At 35.8% G+C, this 15782-nt stretch overlaps 1 protein-coding gene and 1 non-coding gene across 2 annotated transcripts in view; one reads left to right on the top strand and one right to left on the bottom strand.

Moving 5' to 3' along the window:
- The window catches only part of LOC150094506 (protein MIS12 homolog), a 175945-nt gene extending 160533 nt beyond the window's left edge, over window positions 1-15412 (top strand). Inside the window, exon 8 of the mRNA XM_090412225.1 lies at window positions 14600-15412. The gene's annotated coding sequence lies outside the window, so the exon portion shown is untranslated. The remainder of the gene's footprint in view (window positions 1-14599) is intronic.
- TRNAL-CAA (transfer RNA leucine (anticodon CAA)) lies at window positions 8629-8744 on the bottom strand. Its single transcript has 2 exons — window positions 8707-8744; window positions 8629-8674 (listed from the first exon to the last, which is right to left on the bottom strand). It is a non-coding gene; the product is annotated as a tRNA-Leu (tRNA).
- Window positions 15413-15782: the final 370 nt, after the last annotated feature.

Raw genomic sequence — 15782 nt, 5'->3', positions numbered from 1 at the left:
GTGTAGGGGTTTTCTGTGGATGGTTGAAGGTCAGAGATCCCTTTGGTTGTCATGTAACTGGGGTGTCTATTAAGGACAGACTGCTGTTACTTCTATTTCTGTTGTGAATTGGATCCTTGGATGTTGTCTATACAAATGAGATAAGAAAGTGTGTAAGTTGTCCAGGCCATGTGGCCAAATTGCAAACACATTGTTCACATAGCATAGCCAAATTGTGGGTTTAAGGGGATGGGATTTAGGACAATCTTTTCAAATGTCTCCATAAAAAAAAGTTAGCCAAGGATAGAAAGAGGAGAGTAAATGGCTGTTCCCTCTATTTGCTTGTAGAATTTTTCTTGCCAAACAAAAGCAAAGTTAATTATATATTGCTTTTCCACTTCTCTTCCCATGTAGAAATTCAAGCTGGTCCTCATCTAAATAACACTTGGTTTTTGATATGATCCAGTGTTTCACTGTATAGCAAAATCTGTGAAGCTCAATTGAATAAGCTTACAATTTGATTTGAATTTTGCCATCTGTTATATTCTCTTTCCCAGGTACTGTTAACCACCCAAATTTCGTAAAAAAAACATTTATACTTCCATTTACATCTTCCAAATTTTTTAATATTTGAGTTAATATCTCATCTGTTTCTAGTTTTCAAATTTAGGTGAAAAATTGATTGCTCTTTTAATTTCTTCAACCAGCAACTTGCCAAAGAATTTCAACTTCATATTGAGATGCAATAATTTCACTATTCATACTTACTCCATTATACACATACTGGCTGCTGAATTATTAAATTATATTTAATACCACGTTAGATCTCCTTTAGCCCAAACTGCATGTATATCTACAACATACAAGGCATTCACCAGACAGTCCTTTCACTTCAGATTTCACAGATGAAGACTTTTACTTCCAGATCTGTTTTTCTAACATGTCCTATACATTCTCAATGGGGTTCAGATCTGGGATTTGTGGTGGCCAGGGAAGATGGTGGAAGTTGCTATCATGCTCACCGAACCACTGCCAAACAATTCTTGCAGGATGGACTTGATAGGCAAATGTTCGGATATTCCTTGGAGGACATTTGACCTTCCAACAATATCAGGAGATCATTCCATACCAACAGAACATGCTCCATGTCATGAAACCACCTCTAGAACCTCGTGTTGGGTTTACAAGGCTAGCTGAACCTTCATGGGGGGTTATGGTAAACTCTCTGCCTATTGTCAGCACAGAACAAGGTTTCTGACTTGTTTGACCAGTCATGGTGTTCCTGACTTCTTCACAGAAATCACTGATTTCCATATAGGCATGTGACTGCAATTGTAATCTTTGCTACGTGGCCCCTGAACTTCAACTTGTTATCTACTAACACTTCAAGATCCCTAGCCAGATCAGTTTCTTCTAACATAATCCCACCAATATAATACAAAATTAGATATAATAGTCATGCCAAAGTGCATGACTTTGCATTTATTGACAATGAACTAACATCCATTTTCCTATGCCCACAATTCCAGCCTATTGAAATCATTCTGCAGGTACTGCATATCAGCAGCATTCCTGATTACCCTACTTATTCTTTACATCATCGACAAAAGCTGTATGTCACATGTCATCAAATCTTTTCCAGTGTCATTAATGTACGGATTGAATAACAGTAAAGCAAGTACCTATCCTTGTGGTACACCGCTTGTTACCTAAATCTTGCAGACTCGCATCCCCCATATATCACTTTTTTTATATCTGTCAGTCAGCCATCCTCTTATCCATGCTAATATTCTACAATCCAAACCCATTTTCTCCAATTTATGCAAGAGTCTATCATGGTGTATTCTGTCAAAAGTCTTAGCAAAATTCAAAAGTATCATGGCGTATCCATTCCCCTTGTCTAGTTCAATGGTAACATTGTTATAGAATGTGAGCAAGTTGCTAAAACATGATCTTCCCTTAGTAAACCCATGTTGTTCATTGCAAATTAGAGATTCACTGTCAACCCATTTCTGAATGTGAACCCTAACCAATATTTCCAAAACCTTCACTACCACTCTTGAGATATTAATTGGTCGAATTACCATACATTCCTACGGAATATTCCCTGTTCTGAGACTCATATTAAACCTACTGGTCAAAGGAATAGCCAGTTCAGCTGAACACTGTTTTAGCACACTTGCTGCTATCCTTCAGTCCCTGTTGCTGAATTCTTATTCAATTTGTGCAACAGCTCTAATACCTTGTCCTCATACACTTGCATTTCTTCGTCCAGTGAAGAGGTAGCAGTGAGCTTATGGGATGCTTCTGAAGCCTTTAAACTAGTTTAAATTCATAAAGCAAACAAGCCCGAATTACACCAAGTTCAACTTACATTTTAAAAGAGGTTCAAATTCACAGAAAAAGAGTAAAAACCAAGTTAGAGCATACTGATTGACTGACGTGTATTTGTTCTTTATGATGCACATAAAAAAAATTATGCCCTACAAACGACTTCAAAAAGGGGTGCTTAAGGGTCAAAGCTGTATAACTGAGAGGAGACCTCCACATAGCCTTTAAAGGAATGCGGAGAACCGACCAGGGCTTCTGACCTAATGTCCAATCCTCACCTTCTCGTGGTGCACCCTGTTGGGTATCTACTTTGATACTGAACGAACGAGGATGGGCTGGCAATTTGGGATTTAGCCGACCAAATTGTATTCTTATTGGTTAAACCAAAATAAAAAATGATGGTACAACATGACAAAATTTCATGCCGGCTGGGGCGTCGCCCGGTTAAACAAGGTCCCCCGTTGTTTTTGCCAGGGAACCAGGGCGAACAGCGAAAAGTCAGCTACTGGAACAAATCTGAAAACAAACCCCAACTCAACATCACCAGAGTTAAAGATCGGTACTATCAACGTAAGAAGCCTGAATGGCAAAGAAATGGAGCTAGCTGAGGAATTAGATAAGTACCAGATCGACATAATAGGGGTGACTGAAACAAAAAAGACCAAAACTGGTGAGATCTTTCTGAGCAATAAATACAAAATGTTATATTCAGGCAATGACAATCAAGGAAAAGAAGGAGTAGCCATAGTATTCAACACAAAATACGAGGCTAATCTTCTTGAATGGCAGTCAGTCTCAAGTAGAGTAATGTGGGCGAATATGAGAATGGGGAACTGGACAATGAGACTTATTTGTGCCTATGGTCCCACAGAATTCTACTAAGGTAGAAGTGGAGGAATTTTTTGAGGCTTTAGAAAAAGCAACTGACACAATGAAAAAGGAAAAGTTGGTCCTTGTTGGGGATCTAAATAGCAGAGTAGGAAATGATTGTGAGACATACAAAAATATTTTGGGAAAATTTGGAGAAAAGAGCAAAGCTAATAATAATGTCAAATATCTGTTGGATTTCTGCTCAGGACATGGACTGGTAATTACTAACACCATGTTCCAACATAAAAATGTGCACAAATTCACATGGAGAGAAGAGGCAAGGAATAAGAAAAGTCTCATTGACTATGTTATTGTTATTGAACAGAGGATTTGAAATTGGAAGTGATCACTATTTAGTCTTGAGCAGGATAAAATTGAATTTCATATTGAAAAGAATAACATGTAAGAAAGTTTTAAAGTGAATAAAAGTTGAGCAGCTCTCAGATTTTAACTGTAGACTAAAATACACAAAGATTATTGAAGAAAAAATGAAAGAGTTTGAGAACAGGAATCAAACATTGGAGATTCAGTGGCAAACTCTGAAGAAAACATTGATTGATTCTGCCAGAGAGGCATGTGGTGAGGTTCTGTGCAAGGATAAAAAAATCAGAACTCCCTGGTGGACACCGGAAGTTAAAGAGGCAGTGAAGGAAAAGAAGAAAGCATATCAAAAGTTCCTGGCAAATAAGTCAGCTTTTACTCTTACAGAATACAGAAACAAATGTAAGAAAGCTAAACAGTGTATAAAACTACCTAAACAAAAGTCATGGGAGGACTTTGGCAAGAAGAAGCTTAGGAATGGAGGAAAGAATGCTGTAAAAGGAATTAGAGATGATAAAGGTGACATGAAAACGGGAGAAAGATATCCTTGAAGTATGGAGTAATTACTTTGAAAAACTGCTAAATGAAAAAAGCAGTGATGGCAGCACAGTGGTAAAAAAACACTGATCAGGCATGCAGTCAGGAATACATATCCATACTTGAAGTAGAAAAAGCCATCAAAGGCTTGAAATGTGGAAAGGCAGCAGGAGTAGATGATATTCGACCAGAAATGCTTAAGTATGGTGGTATAAAAGTCTTACAGTGGCTGCACTGCATAGTTCAGAAAGCCTGGACAGAGGGACGAATTCCCGATGATTGGAGTAGAGCTCTCATAGTACCCATATATAAAAAGGGAAATAAAACTGAATGTGAGAATTACAGAGGTATTTCCCTACTGAGTGTTCCTGGCAAGATCTATGCAAGTATACTTGAGAAACGGTTGAGAAGAATTGTGGAAGAAAAGCTTGGTGAAGAACAAGCTGGATTCAGGCCAAATAGAGGCTGTCAGGATCAGATCTTCACTTTACGACAAATAGTCGAGAAAGCATGGGAATACAACAAAGATCTGTATTTAAGTTTTGTCGATTTGGAAAAGGCATATGACAAGGTGCCAAGAGAGAAGCTATTCAATACGCTGCAGTTATATGGTGTCAATGGGGCATTATATCAAGCAATACTTAGTCTTTATTTGAGTTGTAAGTCAGCAGTTAGAATTGAAGGAAGTACAGGAAGATGGTTTAATGTTAAATCTGGTGTGAGACAAGGATGTACATTATCCCCTCTGTTATTCATTATCTATATGGATCACATTATGAAGGAATGTGGTATTAAACATGATATCAAAATTGGAGATGTTAATGTCAGCTCTTTGCTTTATGCGAATGATGTTATACTTCTAAATAAATCCGCTACAAGTCTGCAAGATTCTCTGACTAAATTGAATAGCTGTTGTAATAGATATGGTATGAAGGTCAGCAATAAAAAGACAAAGACAATGAAAATAGGCAGAATCATTGAAAATGTCAACTGTGTTGTGAATGGAGAACCTGTGGAACAAGTAAAACATTTCAGCTACTTAGGCATGATTTTTACTGAAGATGGTAAATTAAATATAGAAATAGACAACAGAATCAGCAAAGCTGGTATGATGGGAAGTCAATTGAATAAATTCATATGGAATAAGAAAGAAATTAGTCGGAACACTAAATTAGCTGTATACAAGACAGTGTTCAAACCAGTTTTAGCTTATGGATCTGAGAGTTGGGTCAGAAGTAAAACACTTGACCAAAGACTAGATACCGCATATATGAGAGTCCTGAGAAAGATTAGAGGCGTGAACAGATAGCATCAATGGCAATATCATATTAAAAATGAGGATATTAGGAAAGAACTTGACATTGTCAGCATCCAGGAATGCGTTAGCAGAGCTAATCTCAGGTGGTATGGTCACTTAAATAGAATGGGAGAGGAAAGATTAGCAAAACAAGTGTTCTCTGCCAGGTTGGCAGGAAATGACCCAGAGGAAGACCAAGATATAGGTGGATTGATACAGTGCAAAGTGCCTTAGACGATAGAAATATAAGATCTGATAATGTTGGAGTCTTGACAAGTAACAGACTGATTTGGAGGAAAATTGTAGATAGGAAGTTAGTAATGATGTAATTTTTTCATGTAGTAATGTCATATCGTGTACACCCCTTGACGGTACATGGCAGGAATTTGATGATGATGAACTACTTCAAAATAAAACAAGTCATTGCAGTGAACTCTACCAAGAACCACATGAACTTATTTGGTTACCTGATACATGATGGCTTGTGGTAGTTGTTTAGGATGCCAAACTTGATTTATGCTGTCTTCTTTTTTCAACATCTCTTACATGTTCAGACATGCAAATGTTCCCTGATCTACATAGTAAATGCCACAAGAGCAGTGAACCTTATAATCATCTGGTTTTTTTTAAGGGATGATGTGAAGGTTTTGGTGGATGTAAGAATCTGGAGATTTTATGCAATGGTAAAAAAAAGCCACTTTAATGTTGTACTCACAGAGCAACTTAGCCACTTTGTCCATAACATTCTTGATGTAATAGCATGATTGCATTCTTAAAATTTTGTTTAAATACAGGAGTTGTATTATATTAAGTGTATTGGTGGTTTATTAAGAATTTTGTTGATCATCTTGGGTTCATAACCATTGAGTGGGTGGTTATGCCTCAGGTAGCACAGTTCGTTATTTCATAAATGTCTGTCTTTTTTTTTTCTTTCTTTTTTTTTTAATGTATTGATGTGGAAATTTTGGTGGGTGTAAGAATATGGAGAATAAAAAAAAACACTTGAATGTTGTACTCGTGGAGCTACTTTATAACATTCTTGATGTAAGGTAGCATGATTGCATTCTTAAAATCATTTTTAAGTAAAGGAGCTGGTGTGAAGCAGCGTGTAAAGATTTTCCAGTTGTGGGAGGTTTTCTTGTACTGAAAAGAACAATTTTTTTTTCTTCATTTATTTCATTAAGAATATCAAGGAGTGTTAATTTTTTGTGATCTTCCAGTTCAAGAGTGAATTTGATATTGAGATGCAACTAATGTATTTAAGTCTACATATTCACCAGGGCTTAGTCCATTGTGACTTGGTTGTTCCCCAAACTGAAGAATGTCTTTGAAGCATGCAGATTTTCTGACATTCATTGTCATTTGACAGTAATAAAAAGCAATTCAGAAGATGAGTTCTACAAATGTTTTGAACAAAGTCAGCATTGTCTAACTTAGTACACTGCTAAAGTTACTCAAGGAAATATTAACTTCAAGAATGATATTAGCCACTGGTCTTCCTGTCAAGAAATATAGTTTTTACATGTACATTCTGGGAATTTGTCACATCTTAGCCCACCCACTTTAGTACTGTAGGTAGTGTCATCATCATGTCATCTTCCTTATACCCTCTTTTACCTTGCGGTGTCGAGGGTCCATTGATCATCGGACCTCACTCTGTTTACAGGATAAGGTGGTCAGCCTTATGCCCCGGTGTATCCTATGGCCTGTAGTGTTGAGTTCTCAAGGCCAGTTTGCCTGCTTTGCGGGATGAAAAACTCCAGAATAAACGGGAAAAAACCCTGCTGTCCACGCCCAAGACTGGCTAACTTGGCTGAGGAAGATCCTTCAGCTCCTCACGTCACCGACGGGAATCGAACCTAGAACACTCCTTCCCCAGGCATATGGTTGCGAAGCGCCTGTAGGTAGTGTAATAATTTAATTCTCAGATATATACAGAACCAGCAGAAGCAATTACCTAATGTTTTGTGTTTCCTGTGATCTCTGCTGGCTTCTTTATGTATTATTTTGCTTATTTTAGTCTGCATTAATCCTATTCCTTAGTCGACTGTGTTCATTTCCTTATATATATATATATATATCCTTCTTTCTTCTACTATAGTATCTCATTTGTAATAAACAGCTTCCTAGGTAGTAATCATATAGATCTTAATACTCTGTCTCTCTCTCCCTTTCTCTGTTGTGCTCTTAATTATTTCCTTAAGAATCAGCCAGTCTTTCTCAAAACTATAGAATAAAATGTATGCCGCAGTAGATAACTTTTTTATTGTGTAATAAATATTTCATCTTGGGTATCATAAGACATCATTAGCACAATTGACGAACAACAGTAGTGATTGAATTCAAAAACAGTATTGTGCATTCTTAAATTGGAATCCCTCTACTTATACAGTAATGTGTTCATGGATTAAAAACTACCAGGCAGAAATTAAAATTACTTAAACTACATTAAATACAGCAGATAAATTATTGAATGCAATTGAGGATAACAATTTCCCAAACTTTTGGAACATTGAAACAGTCATTTTGATTAAGATTAAGTCTCTGGAGTATGGCTTCAGCACTCACTTTATTTATATGTTCATGTTTATTATGTGGATCTATGTAGTAACTTGCATTTTGCCGTTAGATCCCGTAGTTAGCATCTTCGATTCCATGTTGTGCAAGATGATTTGTGAGGTTTGATAAGGTGAATATGGTCTTGATGTTCAGGTATACGTTTATTTATAGATCTTCCTGTTTGTCCATAGTAAGACAAGTCACAAGAACGTGGTATTTGGTATACGCCAGATAGCATCAATGGTGAGAGTTTGTCTTTTGGAGAAGGTAGCAAGTTGTGAATTTGGTTGATGGATTTGTAGATAGCAATGAGTTGATATTTTCTCATAATTTTTGCCACACGTTCAGAAATGCCTTTAATGTATGGTATAGTAGTCCTGTGGGTTTCTTCTTATCTGAGTTGATTGTGAGGAGAGTGGTTAATTATTATTATTATTTTTTTGGTTATTGGATTATTATCCATTTTGTAAAATTTTATTATTATTATTTGACACCTCCAGGGAGTCCAAGACTCATCGAGGGAGGGCACCTACTCTACAACACTCCCTCTCCATTACTCACCCTCATCCACCAAACACATCATATATACCAACACCATCTACTGTCCATCATTACCACTAGTATTTTCACAGACATTCACAAACATCCATGTCTACGGCGGGATTCGAACCTGCAGCCTTTTGGCTGGAGAGCAGATACGCTAACCACTCAGCCAACCAGGCTGGCAAAATATCTGTCAGGAGTGGGATTCGAACCCATGCCCACATTTGTGGACCAGAATTTGCATTCGCTGTACACGAAAGGCATTAAACCTTGAGTCTGGTGCCTTAGACTACTTGGCCATCCTGACAACACATTTCACACACTAATTTAGTTAACTTATCGAACTCGATTTTACAAGGATGCCAAATCAGAACATAAAGAAAATACTTTCATATTCACAAAACACATGTGTTGAAATGATTGTTTTACTCATTATTAATAAAATAACACTTGACGATTCAACCCCTGTATTGAGGTCATCTTCAGAAAGATACATGTGTATAGGAAACCAAGCTACATGCTCTTGCACTCTATAATGGTAAATTAAATCTATGCTGTTTATTAATCTTTTTTCTTAGTCTGATCGCTAGTGATAAAAAAATAATTAATAAATAAAAAACTACAATAAACACTGCTAAAGTCCTCCTGTACTAAGATTCTTCTGGATTTGTACAGTTCAGATTGTTATACTACGATTTTCTTCTGGACTTGTACATTTCAAGTTGCTATTGAATGTTTAAGGGAAAAAAAGAAAAAAAAAACCACTTCGCCAAGTCTTCTTGTATTGAGATTTTTCTTTGGCTTGTTCTGATTGCTATAAAGGTTGCAAATGGGTCCCCCACATTCTTGGAATGGTTAGGCCATCATTTTTGTTCAGATTTGGATTATGTTTGAGCATTTCACATGCTTCTTTAAATTTCCTCTCGAACCAGGTTTTGGTGCGGTGTAGGGACTTGGTACCTTTCCAATCAATTCTGTGGTATGTTTGAAGTGCGTGGTCAGAAAGGCCGGTTTTTCCAAAATGGAGGTATTTAATGTGTCGTTTGTGTTCGTCCTTCTTAATTGAGATGGTTCGCCCTGTTTTCCCTATGTATGGTAGGTTACATGTGCATTGTACTTTGTAAACCCCTGGGTGGGCTAGGTGTGGAAGAATCGAGTAGGTGTCTTAATTTTGTCGGGGGTTTAAAGGTGGTTTCGATGTTGTAGTTGTGTAGTGTTCTGTCTATTTTTTCGGAAATGCTTCTGACATAAGGTATGGCAATAGCATTCTTGAAATCTTTTTTGTTTTTACTGATATCTCTGTGGAGAGTCTTGTGAATAGTTTATTTACTGTATCCATTTTTTATGAATGTATGGCTGATGATCTCATATTTCTCATTTAGAGCTTGTTCATTTGAACAAATAGTTTGAGCTTGGTGTTTAAGGGTGCTTATGACCCCTAGTTTTTGTGTTGGGTAGTGATAAGAACCTACACACACACACACACACACACACAGGCCAGTGTATGCACTGGCCTGTGTGTAGGGTTGAGGTAGACTGAGGAGAGTTTTTTTTTCAATTTCAATGGTGAATTGGATGCGTTTGTGTTGTTTGTTCAGGTGACTAAGGAATGTATCTAGTGCTTGGCAGCCATGGGGCCAAATGGCAAAAATATCGTTGATGTATCTGAGCCAGATTTTGGGCTTTAGGCATGCTGACTCTAGAGCTCGTTGCTCAAAGTCTTCCATATAAAAGTTAGCTATTGGGGGAAAGTGGTGAGCCCATGGCTGTACCCTCTTTTTGAAGGTAAAAATTGTTTTGCTACACGAAATATCCTGAACAGAGTATGTGGGCAAAGAGTGCTGTGATGTCATCTGAAAATATGTTCTGTAGGAGCAAGATAGTGTAATTGATCGGGACATTGGTAAAAAGGGAAGTTATGTCAAAGCTGACTAATAAATCTTGGTCGTTGAGTGTAATGTTTTTAATTTTGTTTATGAAATGTTGTGTATTTTTTATGTAGGAAGGGGACCTAGCAATTCCTTGAGTGTGGACGCTAATTTTTTGGCTAAGTGGTAATTTAGGCTGTCGATTCCTTCAACAATTGGACGTAGTGGTGTGTCTGTTCTGTGTATTCTGAATTCTAAATTCTTGAATATGAATGCTGATCACCATGTAACGTTAAAAGATAAAGAAAATACAATGTATTGTTTTTTCTTTTAATATAAATTAACCACTTTATAAAATGTATTCGATATCACGTGTGTAACTATAATATGTAAAAACCGGTAGAAAGGGATTATATCTTTTTAGTAAAATGAGTCAGCAAAAAAAAAAATAAATAAGTTTGCAACAACTTGCGAACACTTAGGCACCTATGACAAAGACTTTCAGCAAAAGACAACACAAGCAATGTCATTGCACCGGAGGGTGATCGCGGACACTTTAGAGCCGAAACAAAGAATGAAGAGGACTTTTAAGGGGCTAAAATGGAAGAAGACAAGAGAGATGACTAGGAGTTCTGGGCTGGAAGTTTAGTAGCTCGTACCGCTTGTTTCTGAGGGTACACTCTTGGCTTATTATTGGAGCTTTGTCAACTGTCATCCTTAATGTCTCCGGGCAGTTCCCAGGTATGTCTACTGATGTATCCCACAGTATAGCAAGCCGTGCTTCCTGCGATTACAAGCACAACTGACCGAGATCTGATGGATAAACATCGGAGATGAAAACATAGTCTCCCCAGTTACCTACTAGTGTAAAACAGGCATCTGCGAGCCGAGCAAGAAAGCATGAAGAAGGAAGGATATTGTTTGCTACTCGGGCCAGGACAACTGCGAGTGCTGAAATGCCCATGTTAAGTAGGAGTCATCCAGACCCAGGCAAAGATATGAGATGTTCCCAGGGAACTTTATTCATAGAAAAGGACTGTGAGTAAACACATCATATCGATGTCCTTGAATTGTAGATATGTGTAACTGTATGTAATTGTTAATCAAGAGTTTGTCCTTAGATTGTATAACGCTAACTAGTGTGTTAGGGTTGCATGAAAGCTGAAATGCATATGTTGTAATTGTATAAAGTACTTTCTAGAGTAGCTGTGTTGGGAGAAACAGTTATTCCCCATTATTTGTCTAGTATGTAATTAGTTTCCTTTTGTTAGAATAAATGCTTTGTTAAATGACACCTTGATCTGATTATTGCCAATGCACTATCTCGAAAAAATTTCAAACCTGTGTGTTAATTAGATATTGCCACAACTTTCTATATGGTTAAGAGAAATTTGACTATATATTGCCTTTAATTCCATTTTCTTTGATTCCTCACGCTATTATTCGGTCTGACTGGCACAATTGTTAATCATATAAATTTGTCAGACCGAAGAGTGTGAGAAATTGAATATACTGCAATCGTATAGCTGGCGATAATTATTCTTAGTCTACTATATGTGTGGTTAGGAACAAAGGGCAAGAGCTGGAAAATAGGGGGATGAAAATTAAGATGGAGGGAAATAACATCGTAGTGTAGATAAGCTTTGTGAGACAGCAAATAAATAAAAGAATTAGCAATAACAATATAAATTTTCAAATGATGCAGTTTGATAAATAACAAATAAATTTACACTGTTTCTTTGATAATTTCCAATTCTTGTTTTAGGGATTCTTCAGAAGAACAAATCTTGTCTGCTGTGGATACTAAAGATTTTATGATGCCATATATTTGAGATGGATGGTGAGCTGGTGTATTATGGATGTATCATAATTCATCAGCCTAGGAAATACCTTTTGATGATTCCTATTCACATTCAATACAAGGTGTTGATTTTTTGTAGAAATCTAGAATCAACATCCTGCTACACGTGCACACTAGAAAACGAATCATCAAAAGGTATTTCCTTTCTTTATATACATATCCAGTGCAATCCATTTCCACTTCTATCTACTGAAAACTAACTTTTTCAGGTTGTTATATCCATGATACATCAACTCGCCATCCATCTCAAAAATATGGCATCATAAAATCTTTAGTATCCAGAGCACACAAGATTTGTTATTCTGAAGAATCCCTAAAACAAGAATTGGAAATTATCAAAGAAACAATCTTACAAATTGGATATAATCCAATGACAATCCAAAAAATAATTAACCACTCTCCTACAAATCAACCCAGACAAGAAGAAGCCCATTAGACTCCTATACCATATATTAAACCTCACAAATCTGGCCTTGCACAACATGGAATCGAAAATGCTAACCACAAGATCCAGTGGCAAAATGCTAAGTTACCACATAGATTCACATATAAACATGAACATTTATATAAAGAAAGTGAAGCCTTACTTCATAGACTTAATCTTAATTGAAATGACTGCTCACTATTCCAAAAGTTTGGGAAATTGTTATTCTCAATTGTATTCAATAATTTATCTGGTATATTTTAATGTAGTTTAAGTAATTTTAATTTCTGCCTGGTAGTTTTTAATCCATGAACACACGACTGTATATATATACAGAGAGGGATTCCAATTTAAGCATGCACACTACTGTTTTTTGGATTCAATTCTTGTTTGTTCGTTAGCTGTACTGATGATATCTTATGATACCTAACGTGAAATATTTACATAAAAACAAAGTTATCTACTGTATCATTTGTGTTGTTCTATAGTTATGGATACCCCACAGGTTTCATTATATAAAGAAGTGCTTCTCAGAGTACTCATCTTAAACATGAAATCTGTTTATGTCCATCCCTTATGTAATTAAATTGAAATATTTATAGGCCAGTATTTTTCTTCTTGATTCCATTTTGAAATGGCATTTGACATTTCAAAATAGAATGAAGTGAATGAAATGAAATAATATGACGAGAGTGGTTACTATTCCATTTCCTTTCTAGGTAGCTGTGAAAGGACTTGAATTGGTTTCTGAAATAGTTTATCTCCTGATGATTTCCACATCATGGCATTGTTATTCTGGTATTTAAAAATTTGTTATGAATTATAAAACTACATCATTTACAAATTGTGTAATAATCTATATCCACAACTCTCATTTTTCCTGATTAGTCCAAACTGCCTAGTTTCTTCACATTCACTGTCCTTCCCAGCCACCACATTAAAATCACCATTAAATTAATTGATATTATTGGTTCTTGTAGTTGTTCGTATATTCCTTCTATCTGGTAACTTCAGATGTACTTATTGTCATGTACATTTGAATTACGATGAGATCCATTGGTGTTGTTTTTACAGTTGTCATTAGTATTCTGCCATTCAAATGATAGTTATTTTTTTATTTTCTTCATTAACCTTTTTTCTTAATAACAATCCCCTCTTTTCTGGTATAGATGAATCTATATTCTACACTTCAGTAGTCTCCACTTCTACATGAGATTTCACAAACTTCTAGAATTCCTGCACCCCCCTCCCTCCTTGCTTGTTCTTTCAGTTTTTATAACTGTGTTGGTTTCAACATTTTCTCATATTTCTTATTCTGCTCAGTTATTTCTAATTCTCTGTGTGCTCTCTCTCTTTTTTTAAATTGATATTCATTGTATTTCAGCAGAAATTATTGCATGTCCCATGAAAGGAAGCTTGAAACTGGGGATGGTTCATAGTAATATGCTTGGGGAAGGGGGGGGGGGGAATGCAGTATATTATTTGTTTTCTGCATCTCATGTACTCCAGATGTTATTCCCCTGCCACACTAAGGCAGCCTACATAACCTAAGTCTGTGATTAGAAAACCTTTCCCACCTTATTTCCTTCCATTCTAATGTGCCAGATTGTGGTGTGTATTGGCATGCAGTAGCATGAAATGAACTCTGATTCAGTCAAGTAACATGTATTATTTTTAAGTTGACTGCACAGTCAATACAAAGAACTAATTTTAAGTGAACAATTTCAATGATTTTATTTTCTGCAACAGTAACATGAATTATCTGCTGTGCATGATTTCATTGCCATGGTAAGTTGACAAGTCCAGCTCCTTGTTTTCTGTATTGTTTGTTTTAACATAGAATTTAATTATTCAGTGTCTAGTTTAATGGCAAGAAATGATACATCTCTTTTCTGAAAACTTCAGCAGTGATAAATATATAATTTACAACCTTGCAGATCATATACTTTTTTTTTCTCTTTAAGATATTTCATGTGAAGTTGAAGCCAAAACATTTGTTTCTTTCACAGGTTTCCTTCTGTTGTCTTCTTTAATCAAGTGTGAAGATTTGCAATACATAATTTTGTTAATTCAGCTTAAAAGTGAAATATCAATTTTTCTAGACATAGCAGTTCATTTTCAAAAACATGTTATCAGAAACTGCAGCTGACTTTGTACAGTTATGTACCTAGTGCATTTCTGCATAGCATATATTATTGCAAAACAATTTTGTTTTTATACTTCCACATGTTATTTTATATGTGGCATAAATTATATTATATACATGCAACAGTGTATGAAATTTATAAAATAAAGAATATGAAATAAAACAAGTGTACTTCTTTATGTAGTGAACTGTGCATGTCTGAAAGGATGCTATTCTTAAGTCACAACTGTGGTTTGTGCTATGAAACTCTTCTATCAGTCATTCTTGAAGAGGTCTTAGAACCCTGAGTGATACTATAGCTTACCAGCATCTATAGAAATTTCTTGGCTGATTTCATGAGACAAAGTGTAGAAGTTTTCATCTTGTGTTACTATTACCACTAGGCTTGATATAATCCACATTTTGAACCATGCAAAAACCTAAAGGCGATCTTTCTCATAAAGAATATATAGCTTGAAAAGAATTGCACAATAGCAAGAAAATAATCATGAAGGAAACAGATCAGATCCATAATACTGCAATCTTGAAGTACTCTGTTTACATCCCAAAAGTTTAGTAGATTAGTAGCTTATTTATATTTGGTTTTTGTACTTCAGAATTTGTGTTCATAATATGCAAATAGTCATCTGAAATTAAAAATTGAGATTTGACAAACTGTTGTAAGAATTAGAGAATTTTAATAAAATCTAGTGATCCAGAGCTTAAGAATTTTGTCTGTGCATGGACATTTGGGATAGCAGCTTGTATAGTGACAAAACTATTCATTCATTATCACAACAGTGGAACCAGATTTGCTTTTGGCTTGACGTATTACAGACAAAAGTTTGAAATTTTATTTTATTTTGCCAAATAAATAGCCCAATTTGAAAACCAAAATTGTGATCACAACACATTTTAGTCAAGTCTGAATGCTAAATTTTGTCATTAAAAATTGTCGAACTAAAATGTAATGAACATATTTTAGCATATATGGAGTACCAAATTTCATTTGCTTGAATCCTGTCAAAGCATTTGTTCTGTATGATTTCAAAACACTTCACTAAATA

The sequence above is a fragment of the Typopeltis vanoorti genome, chromosome 22 (genome assembly GCF_054136105.1).
Source record: "Typopeltis vanoorti isolate ZY-2024b chromosome 22, IOZ_Tvanoo_1.0, whole genome shotgun sequence".
Lineage (NCBI taxonomy): Eukaryota > Metazoa > Arthropoda > Arachnida > Uropygi > Thelyphonidae > Typopeltis > Typopeltis vanoorti.
The sequence above is the reverse complement of the archived record's forward strand: the minus strand, read 5'-3'. Positions and strand labels throughout refer to the sequence as shown.